Genomic DNA, 13,138 nt, shown 5'->3' on the forward strand with positions numbered 1-13,138 from the left:
CAATTATACTAGTCTTGGTGTTTATCTTTCTATGTTCTCTATGTTTTCAGAAAACTGTCATTTTACTAGATAGGTACCCTATTGATTTTGTTTAATTATTAACTTGAGAATCATTTTTCTAGACAAATGGCAGAGGGTTGTGATAGAATAAAGGTGAAGTGTTGAGATGATAATGAGCATTATATGATCAAGAGAAAATAAGTGGGAGTGCTTTCCTGAAGGAGGGAATGGTAAATAAGTTGGATGAATAGGGTGGAAGTTCTTGGAAGTGGCTCAAGTGGCTGTGATACTGTGTTTTATTGAATGGGATCCTGATTCCACCACTTCTAACTAAACAGCCATGGTTTTCTCATCTATAAAATGAGGACAAGATAGCAGTAGTAAGTGTAAAGGGCTCAACATGGCATGTGATTGCCAATTGGTGGTTGCTGTTGCCATTATTACTGGGTTAGGTATAGGAATGCAGCAGCACAGGAGAAATGGGCCCTGCCCTCTCCACATATAAAGTCTAGGAGGGGAGGCTGGTTTAAATAAGTTATTACATGATGACTACTAGGTACGGGATGCAATGCGGACATCTGGTTGAAGGACTTATCCCAGGGTTGGGGTTGGAAGAGGTCTCCTCAAGAAAGCAATATTCTACTTTAAGGAGATGGTATGTTGATTTTCATTGAAATTAGATTTCTTGGCTTAATGTTGGATGTTGAAGCGTGGGTGTATCCAGTATATTTTTGTTGAATTATTTAGAGAAGGTTTTGGGTTTTTTACATTCACAGTCCTGCCACCCCTAGAAAAAAGTTAGAGTTGACCCTCCATATCTGCAAGTTCTACATCCATGAATTCAACTTTGGATTAGAAATGTTCAGGGAAAAAAATGTGTATTTACTGAACATGTACAGATTCTGTTTTCTTGTCAATAAACAAAGCAATTTAACAACTGTTTATGTGTATATATATATATATAGAGAGAGAGAGAGAGAGAGAGAGTTATGTATTATAATTAGAGACAACTTATTCGAGTATTTACATAAATTACATGCAAATACTATGCGATTTTTTATAAGAGCCTTGACAATCCAAGAATATTGATATTCACAAGGGGTCCTGGGACCTATCTGCTGAAGTTACCCAGAGATGACTATACCTATTTCTAATTTCTGAGCAACAGCGACCTCTAGTGGTTAGAGTTGGAATTTGAGTCCACGGTTGAGTCCCTGAGTTCACGGTTGAGTCCCTAAGTATAGTTTTCCTTAACACAAAGCCAGAATTTTGGAGTGGTCCAAGCTCCACCGTGAGAGGATTGGTTCATGTAGGTCTTGCCTCTTATCTCACAGATGAGCCTGCTACTCATATAGTTTGAGGAAGTTGAATTTAGATTTCATCCCCATGTAAATCTATAGCCCTAGCTACATCATAGCTACTAGGCCAAAACCATGCTGATCTAAAGTTATCCAATAGTGGGATTGTCAATAACTTTATATGCTTTTCCTGTTTGAAAGCCCTTCAAATTTCAAAAGGTAAACTGAATGTGTGCCAGCCTTGACTGGATTGCTATTTTCCCAGTAAATGCTTTAACCTGGGATCAGTGTAGGGGAAGAACCAGCTCTGTACATGCAGCTGTTTCCTTCTTAAATAAAGAGAGACTGTATAAATGATGGATTCAGGTTCTGAAATTAAGTTTTTTATTTGCAGTCCCCCCCCCCAAAAAAAGAGACTTTTAACCCTTAAACACTAAGGAGAGAAGAAAGAATTTGTTTTTAGCAATAACAAAGTGAGGCAAATTTCTTCTAAATTCAGCAGTGATAGATGGGTCTAGAATAGAGGTCAGCATGTGGTTATCCCCCTTGGAGGAACCCAGGATCAAGTCCTCTCTGTGAGTTTTCATAACATTGATGATTTTTTCCCTTGGTGAAACTGAGTGAGTAAATTTTTGCCATCACGCCTTTCAATGATGTTTAATCTCACCTCATCTCATACCATATTTGCTGTCTTCCCTGTTGGCGGCCCTTCCTAGGTCACTCATCCTGTCAGCAATACCTCCCTTGCTCACTGTCATCTCCTGGGCATCTTTCCTTCTTCCTATTCTTTTATCATTAAACCAATCACCAAGTCCTATCAGTTTTTCATTAGCAGAATCTCTCTCATCATTCAGTTTTGTCCTTTTTCCTCTCCCTGTTGCCATCACTAGGCCCTTCACCTGTTTTTGCCACCTAATGCTAGTCAATATTGTTTCAGCCTTTCTAAGAAGGAGGTTGAGGAGGTCTCACCTACATATACTCTTTACTATGGAGATGGTAAATACAGTAAGTGCATGAAGCCTTGGGGACCTCATCAACAGGACAGAAACAAATAATTACTGAAATCAGGTGACTCATCCAAATATTTTGCAAGACTGACATATGAGCCAAGAACAAAACTGAGAAATTAGGGAGGAAAATTACATTATTAATCTATTGTGCAGAAGGCTTAGTGGAAAGCCAGGGTAGATCTCATCCATCAAGGAGTTCCTTGGGACTAAAGATTGCTAAGTCTTGGCAGAACATTGAGTTTTTTAATAAAGTCAACATGATGACTGAGATCACCGTACATATAAACATATCTTAGAATAGCTCCATGGGTAAAATAAGACTTGATAATGGCCAAAACGATGTTAAGCTAAAACACAAAATGTGCTGGGGGAGTCTGTTGGAGGTTAGTGGCCAACAAAGCCAAATCCATCGCAGAACGTCCATCAAGAAGGGGCTTGAACCTGGAGTAAATGAACATTTTTTTATCTATGTGGGTTAATAAGTGTTGAGCAGTATAATTTAATCAGGCTTAATCTTGGGCCAAAAATAAGGCAATTTGCTTCTGTTTGCTCTTAATTCAGGCTCATATTACCTTTGTGATGACTCTTGTCTTCTTGAGTGTCGGATTATGAGAAGGGAGAAGCTTTGGATATAGGCCACAACACCTGAATATAAACTAGTGCCTTAGTGTTCCTGGTTTACCTGTCATCAATACCATGACTCAAGTCTAGTCCAAAGAGACTCACAGAATAAAAACCAAATTGTATTTTAGACCTGAAAAGATTCAAAATGGAGAACAATGAAACCAGGCCAAATGGGACCATGGTTTTAGGCTGCAGCACTTCCAAAATGAGGCAAAACAGCTAAATCTGTAGTAATAAAGATAAAATGCCTTACTACTAAAATAATACAGGTAACTAAAGAGCAGTACACAGTTTACAAAGCATTTTCATGACCTATTTGATTAAGGATAATATTGCTATTTTTGAAAGAAGTTGAGGTTTGTGATTTGACTAATGACAGTTAAATCCAGCAATTCCTTCTGATTTTGTTCAATTCAGTTTCATTTCTGATAGTAAGTGGAACCACTGATTATATTGCTTATTTGTAGGAGAGAGAATAATTTCAGTGAGGGAAACTATTTGGTGATCCTATTATCTTTAAGAAGATATATAAGGGCTGTGGTTGTGCCTCAATGGTAGAGCTCTTGCCTAGCACATGTGAGGCACTGGGTTTGATCCTCAGCACCACATAAAAATAAATAAACTAAATAAAGATATTGTGTCCACCTACAACTAAAAATATTTTAAGATAAAAAAGAAGATAAATAAGCATGGATAAAGGTACTGTGGGGAACTGTGGAAAGAATCTATTTTAGGAATTAGGAAAAGTAGTTAGACCCACACAAAAAGATGCTCGGTTTCTTAACAAAAAATATTGCAGTAACTCTGCACAAGATAAAATTTACTATTTTGACCATTTTTAGATGTCTAATTCATTGGAACTAAAAGATACTTAAAATACTGTGCAACTATTATCCAACCCTAGGATTTTTCATCATCCCAAGCTGCACAAGCATTACACAAACTCTCCAATTTCTCCTTTCCCCACCCCCATGACCTCTTCTGGTTTTCTCTATGAACTTGTCCATTCTTGATAGATATGTGGGTAGATAATACAATATTTGTCCATTTATGCCTGGCTCATTTCACCTACCATAAGATTTCAAGGTTCATTCATGTTGTAGCATATATCAGAATTTCATTTGTTTTTAAGGCTGAATAATATTCAGTATGTGTGTATATCACATTTTGCTTATCTGTTCACCTATTGGAACACTTGGGTTGCTTCTACATTTTGGCTGTTGTGAATACTGCTGCTATGAACACTGATATACAAGTACTGCTATGAACACTGGTTACAAGTAAGTCACAGGTCACTTAATCACAGGAATAAATTCTAAGAAATGTGTTGTTAGTTGATTTGATCATGTGTCTAGTCCCTCTAGAAAAAAATTTAGCAATTTCTTATAAACCTAACTATGTCCAGGCATGGTGGCACACGCCTGTAATCCCAGCGGCTTAGGAGGCTGAGACAAGAGGATCAGGAGTTCAAAGCCAACCTCAGCAAAAGTGAGTCACTAAGCAACTCAGTGAGACCCTGCCTCTAAGTAAATACAAAATAGGGCTGGAGATGAGGCTCAGTGGTCAAGTGCCCCTAAATTCAATCCCAGTAACCAAAAAAAAAAAAAAGAGAGAAAGAAAAACTAAATATGTGCCAGGTGTGAGGACATGTGCCTGTGATCCTAGCTACTCAGGAGGCTGAGGCCAGCCTGAACAACATAGTGAGATAAACCATCTCAAAAGAAAATAAAAAACTATGCATTTACAATGTAGTCAACAACTGCTCACTTAGGCATGAATTCCACAGCAATGAAAACATGATCACACAAAAACCTGTACATGTATGATCATAACAGCTTAATTTTAACTGCTCCAAACTGAAAAGAGCCCAGATGTCCCTCAATAGACCTAAGAACACAAAAAGAGCAATTCTTGTGTTATTTATTAAAGTGTTCAGTATATTACTGGTGGTGGATATGTGAATCTATGTATGATAAATGCAAAAATGAATACAGTAAAATTATGGAAAAATATTTGGAATATATAATTGGAAAAATTATGGAAATAAGATCAGTGGATTTTATCAATGTCAATATCCTGGTTGTGATATTGCAGAATAGTTTTGCAAAATGATACCATTGGTTAAACTTGTAAAGTGTATAGAGGATCTCTGTATTGTTTTTTACAGCTGCATGTGAATGTATAATCATCTCAATAAACATTTCAGATTTAAGAGCAATATCCTACAAGTAATTCTGGTAAGAGAAACAGAAAGCAGGCTGGGATTAACAAACATCTGGACAGTCTACCAGAGGAAGTTTTTGGTGACCCAATTTCCCTTGACTTCCTAGATGATAAAACATTAGGTTTATAAACTAAAGAAAATTCTCAAGAGACTAAAAATTATCAGGAAAAAAATGGCTGGAAAGCCTCAATACTAGCAGTGGAAAGATAACAAACCTAGAGAAAAGTCATTGCTGGTTTCATAAGAATGGATTACTGGAAAATCCTTGTCAAAAGGAATTCTTGGCAGGGCACTGTGGCACATGCCTGTAATCTGAGCAAATCGGGGGGCTGAGGCAGGAAGGTTAAGTTCAAGGCCATCCTGGGCAATTTAGTGAGAACCTATCTCAAATTTTTTTAAAAAACGCTGAGGGGCCTAGGGGCTCAGTGGCAAAGTGTCCTGGGGGCTAGGGAATCCTTTGATTGCTGGCACAAATGTAACCAATTCCCTTCTTCTAATATGCATTCTAGAATGCCTACTCTGAAATTCTGCAGCCTTAACTTTGTCATAGATTGTTCTTATCTTAATGGAAACCTGGCTTTGGGTTGGGAATGGTGTTTTCTCAGAAGCCTTCTTAGTAGATCTAGCTGTTTGTTCATTATCCCATGCTGCATAATCCCCTTGTGATCCTGAGATGAATGAATGATGCCCCGTGTAAAAGACCCTACCCCTTGAGGCTCATAGATGTACCTGAATCCCACTCTTCATCTTGTGCCTTTGCTATTGTTACAGAGCTGGAAGCTTCCAAGAAACTGAGGCAGTGCAAAGATCTGCCCTTCAAACGCTGATTCTTGCAACCAAGTCAGAAAGATTTCAGATATGTCTCTCAGAGTAACAGAAATGAGTTTATAGAAGGGATAGGAAAAGGCAAAGGAGTCACTCTCAAGGGAGACAGTAGGTCCCCTCAAAGAGGAGAGAGACAATGTGCCTGTCCTGCACTCCAGTTTTACTGGGGTTCCCAGAGAAGTTTTCTGAGACTCCTGCCCGGGTCCACCTTTTGACTTTTGACTGACAGCAGGATGACATCAGATTTTCAAGTCCCCACTGCCATGACAACTCTAGATCACTTTGGCCCATGCTGACCAGTTCTAATTAGAACCATGAGTTCCTACAGATTTTATGGTTAGGAGGAATCCTTATCTCCCAGAGTTTCAGAATCTGGTCACAAAAGTCTACCCCTTCAGGGTAACTTGGGTCCCTCTTATCAATTATTTTGGGCCTGCATTTCTCCTCCAGTGAACAGGCAGTTTGCTAAGGAATGTGACATATCCTAATCATTTAGGCCAGGCAGGGCTGCAGGTAAATTGCTTCTTGGGAAAAAAAAGCATCGGGGGGTCAGCATAGGAGGCCCATTTTATAGAATTATTCTCTTAACCTCGTGTTTCCACCATCCTCATCTGTCTGTCCCTAACACTATCACATGCAGATTCCAGATCTGTCCCCGTCAGCTCAGTAGGCAGGCAACTGGAGACCAACCAGAAAGATCTGTTCATTCTTTATCAGAAAGTCTTGAGTTTATACCTACAGTGCTGGTGGTGGTCTGGTACCACATACTCATAACTATGGAGGAAAAAAAAGAAAAAAAGTTTTGAGAAACATGAGAATTTTCAAAAACAGTACTGCAATTCCACCACACAAATATAACCACTTTAAATCACTGTATATCAGTCTTGATTTTGTGCCTAGTTTGAAAAAAACAAATTATTTATTTAGCGTACTATTTGTGTCTTGTTTTGTTTTTTGGTTTTGTTTTTTCTTTTCACTTTCCATCATAATATAACCTCTTTTTGAAGTGGGTATCAGGGATTGAACACAGCTCCAGGCCTATTTTGTATTTTATTTAGAGACAGGGTCTCACTGACTTGCATAGGGCCTTGTTTTTGCTGAGGCTGGCTTTGAACTCATGATTCTCCTGCCCCAGCCTCCCAAGCCACTGGGATTACAGGTGTGCCACCTCAATATGGAAAACAACAACCCCCAGGGAAAAAAGGGGAACCACAATCCCTAGGGAATAAAGGAGGACATGGGTCCCACCCAGGAAGAGAAGGGAAACAATGGGCTCTGGATTTTCACCATTTCCCAGCAACAGTGTCTGACCTGACTGCCCAACTGACACATTCTGCTGATTCAAGTCTAACTGAACCCTATAAAATTCAGACCCCTATTATAACCAGTTGCCATTTTCTCTCTTGAAAATATGCCCCTCAGGTGCTTAATAAAACATTACTGATCCATGCAGGTCTGTCCCCGTTTAGTTTACTTTTTTTTTTTTTTTAAGAAGTAAATATAAGTGAATTATCTCTCTCTTTTTTTTTAATTTAATTAGTTATTCATGACAGTAGAATGCTTTTGCTTTCAACCTTCCACCACCCTGTTTTACACTTTTCAGAGATATTCTGAATGGCTACATTAAATTTCATGGTGAAATTGTCCATTTTCCAACTTCTTTACAGGACAGCAAAATGTGCATCTCTGTGCAGAACGTCACAAAAACTTTCTAAAAAACACACTTCAGGCCCTGCCCTTTGCGGCAGGCATGTAATCCCAGCAACTCTGGGAGGCTGTGGCAGGAGGATTGCAAGTTGGAGATTAGCCTGGACAATTTAGCAAGACCCTTTCTCAAAGTGCGGACGTCGTGAAAGCGTCCCCTGGGTTCAACCACAAGTTCAGAAAAAAAAAATTAAATACACTTCAGACAATTTAAAGTCGCAGGGACTCCACGACCTCTTCCACCCAGTTCACCGCGCCAATGTCCATGTCTACTTGCTACCACCTCAACACGCGGCGCAGCGCCTCTGTCACTTTCAGAGCTTAAGGGCTCTCTCGAGCCCCCGTAGAGCAGTGATAACGTCATAAGTGCGACGTTGCTGGTTTCCCTGGTGACGGTTGCCAGGGCAGCGCGTGCACGCGTCCGGAAGAGGTGACGAAGCCCGGCGACCCTAGAAGGGAGAAGGAGAGAGACCGCTGTGAGTGCCTGGGAGGGCGGCAGGGCCCGGGCCGGGCGCAGCCGGTAGAGCTCGCAGCCGCCGGGGCAAGACCCGAGCCCGATCGCACACGCTGGCCAGACCCGCCCGCGCCGAGCGGAGTCTCTTCCCTTCCTCCCGTGAATCTTCACCTCCGCCCAGTCCCCACCCGCGACAGACACTGATTTTCCGCGCGGTACAAGGGTTAGTGCGGCGCCGGGGGGTCGCCTGCCCAGAGACACATAGTGGGTGGTACAGGCAGAACTCGAACTCTGGTCCGCCTGACCCGCGCTCTCTTCCGCGCACTGCCAGGAGCAGTCTCCATCGCTCCAAGGGTGCAGCGGGAACTGCGCGACCAGGTGGCATCCAAGCCCCTTATACCAGTCCTCCCTCCCTAACCCTGTCAGGACCGGAAGAGGGACTCAGCGGGACTCCAACCCGGCGAACTAGACTTCTCCACCCAACTCCTCTAGGCATTGTCCAGCAGTGCCTAAATGAGGCGTCTCGAGGCATCACCCTGTCACCCCTGGGAATATCAAAGAGAACATAGTTTTTAAAAGCGGGAGAGGGAGGGAGAAAGAGGAAAGAAAGTGGCAGGCTGGTGGGGCAAGGGAAGCGGGTGACTACAAGGGACTCAGTCTTTCACTGGTCCCTGTCCCCTATGCACTCAACAGTCTCAAGACCTTGCTTCTCCACAGGACTCCTAAGTAAATATCACTCTCCCTACCCCATGGCTCTAAGTCCTTCCTGAGCCGAGAGTTCTTTCCATGCAGCTTTAACTTAAAAAAAAAGAAAGAAAGAAAGAAAGAAATTAACCATTTCTTAAAGCAATTTTAGATTTACAAAATCATTGAATAGAAAATAGTTTGCATATATATTCTCCACCCCCATTTCCTTGCTTCTAAACAACCTCTTCCATGGGTGTGGTACATTTGTTGACCATTGATAAACTTATATTGAAAAACATTAACTAAAATCTATAATTTATATTAGCATTCTTTTTTATGTTGTACAGTTCTCTGGGTTATGATCAATGTCTAATGCCATGTATCTATCATTACAGTATCACACAGAAGAGTTTCACTGCCCTAAAATCCTCCTTGGCTCCACTTTCATTCCTTCACCCCAATTCCAACCACTGGCAACCACTGATCTTTTATTTTTATATAATTTTGCCTTTTCCAAGTGTCATATAGCTGCAATCATACAGTATATATTCTAATTAAGTTCCCTTTGTGTCTTTTCATGACCTGATAGCTCAGTTTTCACCATTGAACAATGGTTTGTGTGAATGTACCAGTTTATCCATTCACCTATGAGAGTACTTCTTGGTAGTTTCTGATTTGGGTTAATGATGAAAAATAAAACTACTATAAACACCTCATGTGAAGGTTTTTGTATGGAGTAGTATTCAATTCATTTGGGTAAATATGGTCATATGGTAAATCTCTAGCTATGTGAAAACAACTGTCAAAACTATCTTCCAAAATGGCATTACCATTTGGCCTTCCCACCAGCAATAAATGAATGTTCTAGATTTTGATGAGTCCAAAAGATACATAGCAGTATCTTGTTGTTTTAATTTGCATTTCCTAATAAACTATGATCTTTTGCATCTTTTCATGTGCTCATTTGTCATTAACATATCTTCTTTGAGGTGTTTGTTCAGAACTTTTGCCAACTTTTAAACAAGATATTTTCTTATTAAACTTTTTGTATATTTTGGATACATTCCTTTATTAGATATGTGTTTTGCAGATTTTCTTACAGATTTTCTGTGGCTTTTCTGTTTCATTTTCTTAACAGTGTCTTTTGCAGATAAGTTTTTTTTTAACATTAATGAAGTCCAACTTATCAATTTTTTTCATAGATCATGCTTTTGATTTTCTGTATGCATTGCCAAACACAAGGTCACCTAGATTTGCTTCTATATTATCTTCTAGAAGTTTTATAGTTTTGCACTTTACATTTAGATATATGATCTATTTTGAGTTCATTTTGGAAGAGGTGGATGGTAATGGCTGTTTGAACCCAGGGATACTTCACACTGAGCTACATCCTCAGCCCTTTTTATTTTTTATTTTGAGATGGGGGTCTCACTAGGTTGCTTAGGGCCTCTCTTAGTTGCTGAAGCTGGCCTCAAATTTGAGATCCTCCTGCCTCACCCTTCTAAGACACTAGGATTTCAGTTGTGTTCCTAGCTTGAGTTAATTTTTGAGACATGTCTGTGTCTAGATGCATTTTCTTTTGTGCATGTGGATGTCCATTTGTTCCAGTACCATTTGTTGAAAAGTCTGTCTTTTATCAGTTGGACTGCCTTTACTTCTTTGTCAAAGAGCTGTTGACTATTTATGTGGGTCTACTTCTGGGCTCTATTTAGTTCCATAGATTTATTTGTCTGTTCTCTCACTGATAGTACACTGTCTTGATTAACGCTCTTCTTCAATATTATTTTCGCTATTCTGGGTCTTTTGCTTTTCCATATATACTTTAATATCAACTTTTTGCCATCCAGAAAGTAACTGTCTGGGATTTTGATTATAATTACATTGAATCTGTATATCAAGTTGGGAAGAAATGACATCTGAACAATCTTGATTCTTCCTATGAATATGAGATACATATATATTTAGTTCTTTGATTTCTTTTCTAGATTTTCATAGTTTTCTTCGTATAGATCTTGTAGGTATTTTGTTTGATTTATACATATTTAAATATTTTTTGTGCTAATGTAAATAGTTGTTTTTCATTTCAATTTTTAATTGCTTATTGCTGGTACATAGAAAGGCATTTGACTTTTGTATATCTGAAACCTTGCTATATTCACTGAAATTTATGAATTTGCGCTTATTGATTCTTTAGAATTTTCTACATAGATAATCACATCATTTGTGGATAAGTATTATTTCTTCTTTCTCAACTTATATATCTTTTATTTCCTTTTCTTGTCTTATTCCATTAGCTAGAACTTCCAATATTATGTTGAATAAGAGTGAAGAGAAGGAACATCTTTGCCCTGTTTTCAGTCTAAGAGGAGGTATCTAGTTTCTCATCATTGAGTACAATAGTATAATAGTAGCTATAGGGTTTTGTTTGGGTTGTTTTTTTTTTTGTACTGAGGATTGAACTCTGGTGCAGTTTACTACTGAACTCCATCCCCAGCCCTTTTTAAATTTTTTTCTTTTAATTTTGAGACAGAATCTTGCTAAGGTGCTGAGCTTGTGACCCTCCTGCCTCAGTCTCCCAAGTTACTGGGAATACAGGTGTATGCCACTGGGCCCAGCTGCAAATGTTCGTTATCAAGTTGAGAAAACTCCCCTTTATTCATATTTTGCTTAGAGTTTTTGTCATGAATGGTACTGGATTTTGTCAAATGCATTTCTGCATCTATTAATATGATCATGTGATTTTTTTCTTCTTAGCCTGTTGAAGCGATGGATTACATAAAGTGATTTTCCAATTTATACCACCTCTGAACACCTAGAATAACCCCTAGTTGGTTGTGGTGTATAGTTCTTTTTTTATCTTCCTGGATTCAATTTGTTAAAATTTTTCAAGGACTTTTGCATCTATGTTCATGAGAGCTATTGGTCTTTAATTATTTTCTTATATCTTTATTTTGATATTAAGTTAGAGTGAGTTAGAAAATATTCTGTTTCTATTTCTGGAACAGATTGTAGAAAATTGGTATCATTTTCCTGAAATCGTGGTAGAATTCACTTGTGAAACATCCAGGCCTGATATTTTCTGTTTTGGAAGGTTTTTATTAATTCTATTTGCTTCATTGATATAAATCTATTTAGATAATCTGTTTTCTTGTGTAAGTTTTGGTAGATTGTATCCATTTCATCTAGGTTATCAGATTTGTAGGCATCAAGTTGTTCTTTCACTATTATTTTAATGTTCATGGAATCAGTAGTGATGGTCCATCTTCCATTTCTGATAGTAATTTGCGCTGTTTTTCTGGGTTGGTTTTTGTTTTGTTTTTGAAAGGTTTGGAGAGAGTAGCTTGGCTAAGGGTTTATCAACTTTACTGATGCTTTGAAAGAACCAATTTTGGGGTTTTTTACTTTATTGTTTTCCTGTTTCCTATTTAATTGATTTTTTGCTCTGATTTTTATGGTTTCTTTTCTTCTACTTACTTTGGATTTCATTTGCTCTTCTTTTCCTGGTTTTCTATGGTAGAATCTTAAATGACCAATTTAGACCTTTCACCCTTTCTAATATATGCATTCAATGCTATAAATTTCTTTCTAAGCACTGTTTTTGTGGCATTACACAAATTTTAATAAGGTCATTATTTTCATTTAGTTCAGAATTTTTTAAAACTACTCTTGACACATCTTCTTTGACTAATGTGTTATTTAGAAGTATGTTATTTAATCTCCACATATTTTGGAACTTCCAGACTTTTTTCTGTTATTAATTTCTAATTAATTTCATTCTAGCCTATGAGCTTACTTCGTATGATATCTTTATTTGTTAAGATTCGTTTTATGTCACAGAATATGGTCTGTCTTGGTGAATGTTACATGTGAGCTTGAGAAGAATGTGTGTTCTGCTGTCATTGAATGAAGTATTTTATAAATGTCCATTGCTTTCAGTTGTTTGATGGTGTTCTTTTATTCAAGTGTATCTTTACTTCTTTCTGCCAGCTGCATGTTACACTTTTGATATTGTTCCACCATTCTTGGATATTCTCTTCTGGGTTTTGTTTATCTTTATTTTTCATTCTTTTTCTTATTGCATTTTAGTTCAGGGAGTTTCTTTTGACCCATCTTCAAGCTCACTGATTCTTCTTCACTGTGGCCAATCTAGTGATAAGTTCATCAAAGACACTTTTCATTTCCATTAATGTATATTTGATTTCTAGAATTTCCCATGTAATCTCTCTTAGTTTTTATCGCTCTTTTTATATTAACCATATGTTTTTGCATGTTGTTCACCTCTTCCATCAGAGCCTTTAGCCTATTGATCATA

At 38.3% G+C, this 13,138-nt stretch overlaps 1 protein-coding gene across 7 annotated transcripts in view; it reads left to right on the forward strand.

Moving 5' to 3' along the window:
* The first annotated feature begins 8,039 nt into the window (after positions 1-8,039).
* Ccdc13 (coiled-coil domain containing 13) overlaps positions 8,040-13,138 on the forward strand; it is a 52,171-nt gene continuing 47,072 nt past the window's right edge. For 3 of the 7 annotated variants that reach the window (XM_048794904.1, XM_048794907.1, XM_048794911.1), the window contains exon 1: positions 8,042-8,161. The gene's annotated coding sequence lies outside the window, so the exon portion shown is untranslated. The other 4 variants (XM_048794908.1, XM_048794910.1, XM_048794909.1 and 1 more) reach the window with 3 other exon arrangements.

Source organism: Marmota marmota, unplaced genomic scaffold (genome assembly GCF_001458135.2).
Source record: "Marmota marmota marmota unplaced genomic scaffold, marMar, whole genome shotgun sequence".
Taxonomy (NCBI): Eukaryota; Metazoa; Chordata; class Mammalia; order Rodentia; family Sciuridae; genus Marmota; species Marmota marmota.